This window comes from Meles meles, chromosome 15 (assembly GCF_922984935.1).
Source record: "Meles meles chromosome 15, mMelMel3.1 paternal haplotype, whole genome shotgun sequence".
Taxonomy (NCBI): domain Eukaryota; kingdom Metazoa; phylum Chordata; class Mammalia; order Carnivora; family Mustelidae; genus Meles; species Meles meles.
Genome location: NC_060080.1, coordinates 1,366,910 through 1,379,516, shown reverse-complemented (window position 1 = coordinate 1,379,516; position 12,607 = coordinate 1,366,910).

The window sequence follows — 12,607 nt, the reverse complement described above, 5'->3', positions numbered from 1 at the left end:
CTGAGGGACGGCTGCCCTCCTCCCGCCGCGCACGCTGCCACCGGCGGAACTGGCATCCGGTCACCGCGGACGCTGAGATCTTGTGTGATCTTCCCTTTGTTCATTTACTTCTGATCCAAGAAAAAATGAAGTGGAAAACTGGTTCCTGGTGTAGTTATCTGCCGTGTTCAGAGAGGCCATCCCGCGGCTATTTGAGTTATAAGATTCTATCGCCTAAATAAGGTCATTGCTGTGGGACAGATTATGCCGGCGGCCCAGGCCAGCAGAGCGAGGCAAGCCGATACCCTGGGTGAGATCACGGGTCGCGGAGGCTGATACGTCATCCCGCAGGAGACAAAATTCCTCGCTGGAACTCCCACAGATGGGACGCTGGAGACAGCTGGGGGCTGGTGGCCGCTGGGGCCATGGTAGGACCTCCTGCCCCTGACCGCTGGGGGCTTCCGTGAGCCCATGGTGAGCCCTTCCGCCAGGTGGCTCGGAGGTCAGGCGCACAGCCACCACCGAGAGTCCGCGAAGGCAGGCACCTTGCTTCCTGGGTCACTTCTCCGTCTCCTTGAGGTGCTGGGATCCTGCCCCTGGCCACCGAGCTGTGTGCTCAGCCTCCGCGGGGTCTTCAGGGGCCGTGGGGGCTCCTTCAGCCCTGCCAGCCCGTACTGAGGCGCCTGAGATAGGATTAGAGGAGTCACCTTCAGACTGGGTGGGCTTTTGACGGATGTCATTTTCACGGTTGTCTTGGATAAGTCAGGCACAGACCCTGCCAGGGCACAGGGCCCTGGTCCCCTTCATGGAGGCCGCTCTCGGTCAGCGGCCCCGCTGGGAGAACACTGCCATCCCGCGTGGGGACAGTGTTCGTGCACTTCCGAGGGCCCGTGGCAGGGACCATACAAATTTCTTTTCAAGGGAAACTCAGTTTTCTCCATTGAAATATTTTTTTTAAAGGGAGCCTTCCCTGATCCCCCTGCCCTGAGTGTTAGCTGTCCCTGCTGTGTGCCCCCTCCCTGCCCCGGGTCCCGGGGCAGCTCAGAGGGAGAGCCAGGCAGATCTTCCCGAACCACGGGCCAGCTCTGGGCGTCATCTCGGCTTCCCTTCTGGGAAGTGGAGATCCCGGTGCTGCCAGGCTGGGTTGCCATGGGGATGTAGCAGCGCTCGGGCTGTAAGTCGCAGAGCACCCGGCCGATCGCGGAGTCCTCAGTCCCCGCTGTTCGTCCTCCTCCCTCTGACCAGGACGTGTGTGAGGAGGACTCTGTCCTCGCGCCAGAGCGGTTTGGGGCTCGTGGCGATCACGTGACTGACGTATCTCCCCACCGCGAAGACGCCCCCAGGAGGCCTCGTCACGGGCGGTGCCTTGCGAGTGGTGTCCCCACGATGGGCGTCGGGTCATGGAAGCCCTAGCACAAGGGGCGTCTGAGACAAGGTCCGAGGGCGGTCTGGGGAGGGGAAGCATCTCCTCGCTATCGTTGGAAATCTCGATGAAACGCACACAATTACAGTAACAAAAATAGCTCGTGTGAAGCGGGTTCTTGTCTGTGTCAGCCGCATGCCATGTGCTAAGTGCTTACACGCGTGGTTTGCTCAGGTTCCCCATACTCCTCGTCCTTTCTCATGTGAGGAACCGGCCCCAGGCAAGTTCCAGAGCTCGCCTCAAGGGCGGACAGTGGCCCCTGGAACGCACCGACATTCCTCGGCCCTAAAACCCGCACTTTCACTGTGGACTCTTGGGACTCACGTGGAAACCACTTGCATTCTCGAGGCCTTACTTTATTTTACGATTCTTCCACTCGGCCCTCCGCAGGAAGCGGAGGCTGCGGTCTGGGTTTCCTGCGTCTGGGCGGAGCTCCCGGGTGCAGCTGGTTCCCTCCTGTCCCCCCTGTTGCCCCTCACCTGCTCTTGGCTCCGCTCGACTCTGGCCTTTCTCTGTTCCTGACGCGGTGTGGATTCTCATGGGCTCTTCTCAGCCTCGCTGAGGCCACAGGTGGTGGGTTTTGTATAAAACACAGTGGGTCCTTCCCACTTACAGACCGTGGCCCCCTCTCTGGCCCCTGCCTCCTGCAGCGCTGAGCAGGGTATGCGCAGGAGCTCACTGACAGGCAGGGCCACGGGCATCCCCTCTAGGCACCGAGCACGCCCGGCCCTATCATATGGAAGGACCAGGACGGAGCCCAAGCCCGGGCTGTGTCTGCTCCTGGATCACAGCGCACCGCCGTCTTCTGGCGTGGAGCTGTGCACCCCACCCCTGGGGACAGCCTCCTCTTCGTCTGCCCCCCGCCCGTGGCTGTCCCGGCACCCTCCGAGTGGGAGCTGCAGACATCTTGCTGCCCTCCGGTCAAAATCCCTGTGTAAGCCCTTGACTCCCTCACCGAATACGGAAAATTGTCAACTTCCTCCCTGTCCTCAACCTCGCCGGGTGCAAGGCTTGGGCATCTGACTCCAGCCCAGCTGGGGTGGGGCGGAGTGGGGCTTCTGGCCCTCTGCTTTCCAGTCCCAGGTGCAGTCGGCTCCCCTGGCTGCCGGGCCGGGAGCATGGTCCTCAGCACAGGCTGGACGACGCTGCTTTTCCGCCTCACACGCTTTGCTGTGCTCCTGGGAGACCCCCAGGCCTATCCCCGAGTCCCTCAGACGTCCCGCGGGGGGTGCCCGGGGCTGGGGCCTCTGCAGACCCTTTCCTCCCAGACTGGGGCCCAGGCGCTGCCCATCGGGCTCCACGAAGCTGCACCAGAAGCCGACGCTCTGCCCCAAGGGCTCTGTTCTCCCTGTCCTAGTGCCTGATGTCCCCAGCGGTGATGGCAGGGCCCGCGCTGCATCCGTCCCGCTGCACCCCGCTGCAGACTCCCGGAGCCTGGTGCGCAGCGTGCCAGGAGCCATGGTCGGGCTTGGGGCAGGACCGTGCCATGTGCTGAGACTTCCAGCGCCGCCGCTGTGGGACCCTCAGCTTGGTCTGGCCATGTCTGGGCCCACGGCACGAGCCTGCTTTCATCCTTCCTGCATTTGCTCCCGCTTTCCCCCAGCGCTCGTGGGCACCGAGAGTGGGTGAGGAGGAGGACCCGGGGGCTGCAGGTCCATGTGGGGGTTTGCCCAGGCAGGTGGAGGGGCTGGAGCGCCTTGTGTCCCCAAGAACCCCGAGGGCTCCCTGGGGTCCTGTGTGTGCTGGGAACTCCCCCAGAGCTGCTTCCCGGAAGAGCTCTCCACGGCAGGAATCGGATTTGCCGGTTCTCCCCTGTCTGGAACAGAACCGCGGACAGCTGTGTCTTGTAAAAATAAATATCCCCGTGTCGATCCTGGAGGGCTGCCCTCCTGACCATGTGGGCCGGCTGAGCGCCGTCTGCCAGCGTTCGGCAGGTTTCTGAGAAATGCTAGTAAAATTGAATGAGTTTGTCTTGGCTTCCGAGTCACCTCGAGGCCCCAAACTGAATTACCGAGTCTGGTGTTCCAACGGCCCCAGAGCTTCAGAAACACAGTGACGCGGGCACCCAAGGTCTCAGGGACGGCGAACGAGCCCTGATCATTTTTGTTGGCGTCTGCGGTTTGCACCTCAGAGGCTGTGGTAATGAGGACAGCAGTTCGTTAGCTGGTGATGGAAACTTCGTTCCCTACGTGCGTTTCCACGAGCTGTCTACCCACCCTCGCTCCTCCCCTCCGTCCCCGTCCTCTGAGGCCCCCACAGGCAGGCACCCTGCTGGAAGGTGTGCGAGCCCAGGGGCGGGAGGGCACAACAGTCTGCTGAGATGTGTCCCGTACTGGGGGAGGGCAGGAGAGGCCAAGCAGCTCTGGGGACACGTGGGTCCACGGCGGTGGGGACGCTGGACATCTGGAGCATGTCCGGGAAGCGATGAGCTGTCCAGCTGGGAGGGGTAGCCCACGTGTGACGGGGACAGAGCACAGGAGCCACAGCTGGATGGCAGTCGCCTCTCCCGCTGCTTGGGAACTGTCCGGAGTCTGCTTTGGGTTCGTTTGGACGGTGACAGAGATGGCAGTGATGCTGACCCTTTCCAGCGGCTTCCGCTTCTAAGTACTTGGATGTGTCGACCCACTTAATGCCTCCTTTGCGGAGAGAGGACAGACACAGGCGGTGCCTTGCTCCGGGTCATGCGGAGAAGGGGCACTTGGCATCTGATGCCCGCATCTGTCTCCAGGGCCCGCTCGTGTGTCCGTGAGGCTTGGGTGCCTGGACAGGGGCTCCCGAGCCCTTCTGCAAAGGTTGTGCCTGGACCCCTTGCCCACCCACTGGTGGTCCTTCCTTCATTCCCTCAAGACGCGGGTTGCTCGCTGCCCACTGCGGACTGATGGGGAGGAGGAGGGCAGCTGGGGTGCGGAGGGCGGGGAGGTCCTGCTGGCTTCTGGGAGTGGCTTCTGGATGAGGAGGGAAGGGGCCAGGAGCTGAGGGCTGCGCGGCGACGAAACCAGCAGAGCTTTGGAGCAGAGCAGCTGGGTGATGAGGGGCAGGCTGGCCAAATGGTTTGAAGGAGTGTCCTGAGGCCTTCCTGGCCACCGTTGGGTCGCCGTGGAAGATGAAGCTGTTGCCCCATCTGGAACTGCTCTAGGTTCAAACCTTGGGTGTCCTGACCCCTTCCCCGTGCTTGGCCTCTGCAGCCAGCACCCACTGCCATCTTGGCTCGGGGACCTGTCCTGGGGCCCCTGGAGTCTGCCGTCCCTGCCTGCTCAGATGTGGAGCTGAAGGTCCTTGATGCTCTCCACCCCACGTCCTGCAGACTTCCTGGTCACTGGCGTGCCCTGTGGGAACCTCGCAGTGTCTCCCGGGCAGTGTCCTCCTGCCAACCCAGCTCAAGCCACCCTCCGCGGGACCTCATCCAGGGACCCCCAGGCTCGGCCCCTCCCTGCTGCTCCACACCGGGTTCCCCTGGGAGCGTCGTTCACCAGTCACTGCCCATGAGCCTCTTCGTCCAGCTGCTTTGTGGCCCCGCTCAGAGCAGGAGGGACTGGATGGTCAGACGAAGGAATCAACACACGAATCACGTTTCCTGGCTGTCCAAGGAGCTCTCTGCAGGGTGGGGAATGTCACCCCGCCTGGCCACCAGTGGCTTCTGAACGCGGCAGAGAGGAGGGTGCGCGGCCCAGCGAGGCGGTCGTCCTCAGCACCGTCCTGCCTGCCGGCCTCCAGCACCAGCAGCAAGGAGGGTGCTGCAGGCCGACGGTCTGGGGGATCCTTCACCCCATGTTCCTCTTCGGATCGTCCCAAATAGGGAGTCTTGGCCTGTGACACTTGAATCTGGGCTGCATTACATAGAGACGCTTTTTTAAAAGTTCCATTTCTCTCAAACGTGTTTGGTTGCGGGACGCGTTCATCAGTTAATGCTGACCAGCAGCCATCGTAGGTGACCGCCCACGTGCAGCGTCCCGTGTGAGCTTATGGGCAGACAGACCCTCACCGTGGAGGAGGAGCTTGGGTTTGATGACGGCCGTCGGGGGGAGCCTCGTGGGGCCTGCGCCAGGGCCGCTGTGGGGCCGTTCGGAGCCTTCTCTGGACAAGAGAATTATGACAAATGTATTTTCCATTAAACAAGTGGACTGTGTAATTGTTACAGATGATCATTTTTTCTTGGACAGGACAGGGCGTGGCCGGAAATCAAGCAGATTCTACGAACCACCAAACTCATGAATCCTGCGAAGACCGAGCCGTGAGCGCTAACGTCTGGACACGCAGCTCAGCGCTCGTCGATGAACGGATGGTGTCAGGGTACTAACTGTGGAACCGTGGCGGGATGTGGGGCAGCGCAGGGACCGGGCCGTGGTGGCGACGTGACGTCCCTCTGGAGCTCCGTGCACCTACGGGGGGAGGCGGTGCGGGGGTCACAACCCTGCTGATGGCCCGGGGCTTCCGAGAGGGTGGCCACGTGGCCGCGGCTCCCGCTGGCTCCGTGAGGGTGTGAGGAGGAAGGCGACTTGGGGCCCCATGGACCTCTGCGGACCTGACCCGGCCAGCACGGATGTGCGGTGCGCTGGCCAGGTCCCGAGCGCCCCTCCGGGAAGACAGAGCAGCGAGTGACACAGGCGTCCCCCGTGGAGAACGCCAGTCCAGCAGGGAGGCCGGCGTGCGCGGACCAGCTCCTGACCGCAGGCAGCCCCGTGAAGGCTCCGTGGTACCTGTGGGAGACGTCGAGCCGGTGGGGCTGAGGGAGCACAGGCCGCAGACACGGGGGACCCAGCCGCGGGCCCCACTCCCGCATACCTGACGCTGCTGTCTCCTCCCACGTTATAAGGTGGTCACACCCCTGCACGTCACACGTCCCCATCGAAGGACGGACCCCGGTAGACGTTGGAGGACAAGGCGTGGGCGTCCACGAATGAATGAGAAAATGAATTTGGAAAACGTGGTTTTACTTCTCAGCAAAATTTCTGACCTACTGCCACACCGTGATTCACGAGGCAGTAAAGGGCACCGTTAGTGCGCCGAGCTCTGTCCCTCGCGGCCCGCGGTCCCACGGTGGTCCCGCACGGTGGCCGCTGCAGAGGGAGGCTAGGCGGCTTGCCCACCTGGTCTGGAGGTGCCCAGTGGGACTTGAACCCAGGTCTGGAGGCCTCTCCCCGGAGCCGGGCTCAGCTAACGGCAGGGACAAAGGCGAGGCCACCGCAGTCAGCACGCGCCCGGCTGCAGGAGGCCGGGGAGCGGTGTCCACAGGCAGACTCCAATTTCCAGGATGCTTCTCGGAGCGTGCCTGTGTCTGGTTGGCTCCTGGGCGAGCGCTCGGCCGGATGGCACCCGGGCCAGCTCAGGGGGCCGTCGAGGCCCCTCGCGCAGGCTCACCGCTTCCTCTCACACACCTCACGTCCGGAACTCTCACACCGGTTCTCTGACCTTACAGTTCCCATCTCCCCATCTTTCCTGTGCCTCTTCTCTTGTGATGTTTTCTGGAACAAAAGCCGGGTGGCCCGGCGCAGGCCCCGCTGCCCGTTTCCAGAGCCTGGGTGTTTCCACGGACGTTCTCGGAACGTTCCCTCAGAAAGCTGCCGCGAGATAAAGCATCGCTCGCATCTCCTGGGCGTCCTCCGGCCCAGACTTTCCTTTGACATCACGCAACCCCTTTTAAGAAGGATAAAAAGCTTCCGTAAAATAAGAAAACAGTAATTACCGAGGAAAAAGAAGAGGATTTTGCAGAAACCTGTGATCCTAAGCACAGTGCCCTGACCTTAGCTCACAGGTTCGGGAAGAAGGCGCGTGTCTGTTCGTTGGGTTGCTGGTGCTGTCCTGACCCCCTCGGGAGGCTCTCATGGTTCTCAGACACACGAGGCCTGAGTGTGGGTCCCCGACAGCCTGCAGCCCCGCAGCAGGACCCGCCGAGCCCTCAGGCACAGGAGGGAAGAGGACCTGAAGAGCTTTGTGGGGACACAGGAATGTGTCTGTGGGATTCAGGGAAGGACTTTGAAGTTCAAGCTTAACCTTGAATGTGAACAAGATCAGAGGTGGGAGCTGGAGAGGAGTCTGGGGAGCGGATGTCGAGTGAGAAGGTGGAGGAGAAGGGACGGGCCGCACTGAAGGAGCCCAGGCTTTCAGGACGGCTGGACCAGGGAGGAAGGGGGTCTGGCCGGGAAGCAGATGCAGGGCCGGGGGTGGCCGGGCCTGGGAGGATAGACCCAAAGACACAGGTGGGGTCCAACCAGCAGGGACTCCTGGGCCACCATGGATGGTGCTGCTTGCACTTGGAAATAAACCCCACGAAAGAGCGAGTTTGCCCCTCACGGCACCCTCCGACCCCTCTGTCCTGCAGGGCCACCAGAGAGCTCTGGTGCACCCAACTGGGGGTGCTGGGTGGTGCTCGCTGCGGCTCGGCGTCAAGATTCTGCCTGGACTCAGGCTCCCGCTGTTGCGTCCGGGCTGCGCACCGCTGGGCGGGTTACTTCCTCTCCTTTCCATCTTTGCTCAGGCTCCTGGGCGGTACCATGCGGACCGTTGGCAAGTGTCAACACGAACACGCGAAATGCTTCGTGGTCCGTGGTCGGCTCACCCCGGCTGTGTCTGGCACGTGCTGCTGTTCACGGCTGTTGCATAAACGGAACGTGGTCCCCGTCCTCCAGGGGCTGTGGCCGGGAGGGTGCCTGCGGTGGGAAGGACAAATGCCGTGTGGTCTGACGAGAGCTGGCCCGCGACCAAAGGGCCCGGAGGCTGGGTGGGCCGGCACAGAGCGCAGGGCGGGCCTGTCCCGGGTCCACCCCTCCCAGCCGGGGCGGGGCGGCCCTCCGGGAGGAGTTCTACCCGGGCTTTCCAGATCTCTTCCCCAACACCGAGCTGTGCACGTGCCCCCCGGCCGTGAACGCCATTTCGGCTCTGGCCAGGGGTAGTGAGGGTGGAAGGGAGATAGCGCGACCCTCTCCGACGGCGATGTCTTCTCTTGTCTCGTTGCGGAGACAGTGGAGAACAAGGAAGGAGACACGAGCGGACAGCAGCTTCGGCAGAAGGAGCGGGTCTCAGCTCCCCACTGTCCGTGGAGAGGGCCGGTGGCCTCAGGACACAGAGCGAGCTCCAGGGCCTCAGGACACAGAGCGAGCTCCAGGGCCTCAGGACACAGAGCGAGCTCCAGGGCCTCAGGACACAGAGCGAGCTCCAGGGCCTCAGGACACAGAGCGAGCTCCAGGGCCTCAGGACACAGAGCGAGCTCCAGGGCCTCAGGACACAGAGCGAGCTCCCCAGACTGGCGGCTTTGTTCTTGTCTCCCACTCTGCACTCGTGGGGGCTCCTGGCCCAAACCAGGCTCTGCCTGGGTCCTCCCTGCGGGCCGCCGGCCCAAGGCAGGGTTTCCTGGGAATGAAGTGGAAGAGAAGGGCCAGTGCCCTGGGGACGCGCCCCTGCCGGGGGACCTTGCTGGCGGGTCCCCATGCCTCCCTAGGGCAGAGGGGCCCCTTAGCAGCCTCACTCATGTGGCCGTGGCATTTGAATCAGGTCTACGGAGGAAGTGGCTTGGGTGTCTTCAGACCCATTTTACAGACTGACAGACTGAGAAATGAGATTCGAAGCGATGCAGCGTGTCCCGTTCCGACAGAGAACAGCAGAGCCAGGACTGATACTGGTCTCGAGTCCCATCCCTCTGTTCACATGATGCCTCACTTAGAAAAATTCTGCCAAGAGCCACGTGTGCTGGGCAGTTTGTTCCGTGCAGACCTGGCTGCTGGGTGGGGCAGACCGGCACCAGCGAGAGCTCGATCAGAACCTCCCACGGCCTGGACACACGAGACACTTCCGTCAACCTGTACTTGAGGCTGCCCTCTGCTTGTAGGAGAAAGACACACATCACGTGAGCACGAACGTATCTCGAGTCCCAAAGCAGTTCAGTCTGGCATCAGTTTCTGGGATCAGGGACCAAGTTTTCTGCTTCAGGGGCGGTCCGGGGGCAGAGATACCCGGAACACGGGTCCATGCCCTGACGCTCTGTCTGCAGGGTCAGAGCAACCGTGGTCGAGATTAGCGGTGTGCTGTGGAGACATGGTTTTTAAGCAAGAACTGGCAAAATGACCATTCTGTCATACATCCAGGTCCCAGACCATGGCCCTGCCTGGACACACTCAGCCTTCAAGATGAGCTGAGGGGATCCTGGAAATGTTTCCTTTCCTGTGATAGCAGACCCTGGAAAACAGACGTACGTGTAAATCCTTGAGTTTTGGTTATTTAAAAATAGTAACCTTTTTTTTAATTTTTTAAAAGATTTTATTTATTTATTTGACAAAGACAGTGAGAGAGGGAACCCACGCAGGGGGAGTGGAGAGGGAGAAGCAGGCTTCCCGCGGAGCAGGAGCCTGAGGCGGAACTTGATCCCAGGACCCCGGGTTCACGACCTGGGTCCAAGTCAGACGCTTAACGACTGAGCCACCGGGTACCCCAACAGTGACCTTTTAAATACATATTCATTTATGTGTGTTTTTAGGGAGATTGTGCTCGAGACACAGAAGCGGGGGGGGACGAGTCAAATAGGGGCCTGTCTTCAGAGCAGTTGAGATCTGGGGGACAAAAGGTGGTTTTAAATAATAACGGCCATGGCCAGACGTGGCCCCCGACGCTGCTGTGACGCCCCGCTTAGCAGGGGCCACAGGAGGCTCTCGGGGTGGGAGAGGCTCGGGGAGGGTACACACTGGCTGGAGCCAGAGCTCAGCCGTGCAGGCAGGGGGAGTGAGCACAGAGGCTGTGCACTGCCGGCGTGTGTGTGTGTGCGTGTGCAAATGTGTGAGCACACACAGGTACAACGGCGTGTGCCTGTGTGGAATTGCCTGCGTGGGTGTGCGTGGGTGCACTCGTGTCAGAGGTGGTGGGGAAGGGTCCCTTGGAGCTCCTAGGGCAGGCTCAGCTCAGACACCGGGAGACACGGTCGAATCTGCGGGCTCTTCCCCCCTGAGGCAGGGCGAGCCGCGTGGAGGTGTTGACTTGTGCCCGTTGAGGGAGAGTGGGTGGGCCCGGAGAGCTGGGAGGGGAAAGTGGGTCACCCAGGTCGGATCGGGACGCTCCGTCGTCAACCAGGAGCACGGGCTTTGTGCGGCTCGCCGCAGGAAGCTGCTGGGAGGTTCTGGGCAATGAAGCAAAAAGGACACAATTATGTTCTGAGGCCTGCCGGCCTCCTGTAGGGCGCTTCCGTGGTCTCTCTTGAGGTCACGGTCTGTGTGTCCTGTCGCTTCTGACCAAGGACCAGGCCTTGTCCCCATCCACGTCCTGGCGCCCCCCGTGTCGCTGCAGCCCACGCTCCTCTCCCAATGGAACCCCGATCTCCAGTTACACCCCATTGGAGCCCTGATTAATGAGAGCCGCTAATTAGAACCCTGTGTTCCCAGCGTTTGGGACGTGGCTGGCAGCCAAGCTCGGAAGACTCAGATTCACTGTCAGAACGACGGGGAGAGTCGGGGCTGCCCCAAGGGGAGGCCCACAGGCCCAAATCCGCCATCCTCAGCCCCTCCGCCCACGACTGCCCGCGCACTTTGTCCAGGCCTGACAGTCCCTCCCCGCCCTCCCTGGCCTCAGCGTCCTGGATCCTTGCCATAGGGGTGAGAGCAGAGGGCTTCTCTGCACATAGTGACGTGGGGAAGAGGGGTCTGCAGGGAGCACGGACTGTGGGAAAGACGCAGGGACGGCTGTCATGGCCCCCACTGACCCTGGCCCTGGGAGCTCCCCTGGGCCTGGGGTTCTCAACCTCAACTACGTATTAGGATCCTCCGGAAAACCCCCGAGTCCCTGTTACCCAGGCTGCGCCAGGATCGAGCACGTCGGGCTCCCTGCGTAGGAACCCAGCGTCCAGGGGTGATGGCAGCGTGCGGCCAAAGCTGAGAACGGCTGCCCGATGTGGGCAGGTCTGTGTCCCTCCCTGGCCCTGCGGGTGGGAAGGAGGCAGCCCCAGGAATCCCCCAGCATCCGCTTGAACTGTCACCCCCGAGTGACCTGCCCCCTTGCTGAGATTTTAGGGCCCAGAACATCAACCTGCCGCCCTTCCTGGAGACAGAGACTCGCCCCTGCATACGTCTCCTCCATTCACTCCCCCCATTCACCTGGAGACAGAGACTCGCTCTGCATACGTCTCCTCCCTTCACTCCCCCCATTCATTCATGCCACGCACATCCGCTTAGCTCAGACCCCTGTCACCTGCTGCGGGAGCCTGGACACCCACATGACTGAGACCGGCCCCTGCAGATGGGCGGGGAGGGGACAGAAGCCCCAGCCTGTGACCTCAGCATGGGGGGCTGTGTTGTGACCCTGTGCAGGAGGGGTGCTGTGAGGGGAGCAGGGGTGAGGGGTCGGAGGGCAGGGACGGGAGACAGGGCAGCCTGGGAGAGGGCATGGGCAACTGCCCGAGCTGCTGCTTGGAGCCAGACCTCCCAGCCTGGTGGAAACACACCCTGGAGGGACACGCCGGCTGAGGCGCGGGTGTGGACGAGAGGAGGGCGGGACCCAGGCCCAGCAACTCCGTGTGCAAGGCGGACAGAGCACGGGTGAGCACGGCAGCCTGCAGCAGGCGTGTGACGCAGAGGCCTGGTGCACGGGGCCTGTGCTGGGTGCGGGGGGTCCGGGAGCGAGCCGCTCACCCGGGAGCAGGGGCGGGGCGGCCGGAGAGGCAGGAGCCAAACCCCCCAGGCCAGGAGTGAGTCCGGTGCCTCTCCTAACTCATTAAGCACTACCATGGCTCCTGCTGCCGCAGCTGCTCCCAGACAGGGAAACCGAGGCTCAGGAGAGCTTGCGACTTGACTGAGGTCACATCCATAGCTAAGCCACAAGTCGGGAAACGGCCCTCTACCTGCGGGTCCCAGAAGCAGCACCCTGGATGCTATGCAGAGAGAAACCCCCCACCCAGAAGGACCTTTGACCCTGGGTTCCCTCTCTTGGGAAGGAGCTTATCCATGGGCTGGGTCTGGAGCAGGAGGGAGCCTGTCCCAGGAGAGGCCGGGCCCCAGGCAGGAACGGGTGATGTGTCCTGAACGCAGGGCTGTGGAGAGCCCCACGGGGTGTTAGAGATCAGGAGGATCTGGGCGTCCCTGGGAACATGGCGGGTATCCTCGGGATGCTGCTGGTGAGCCGCCCGTCACCTGTGGGGGTTTCTTGTCCATCACTGGAGCTGGGGGCAGAATGGCCATGTGGGGAGGCCAGAGCTCGGGCTCCAGGGAGCACAGAGGCATCAAAGGGCCCATG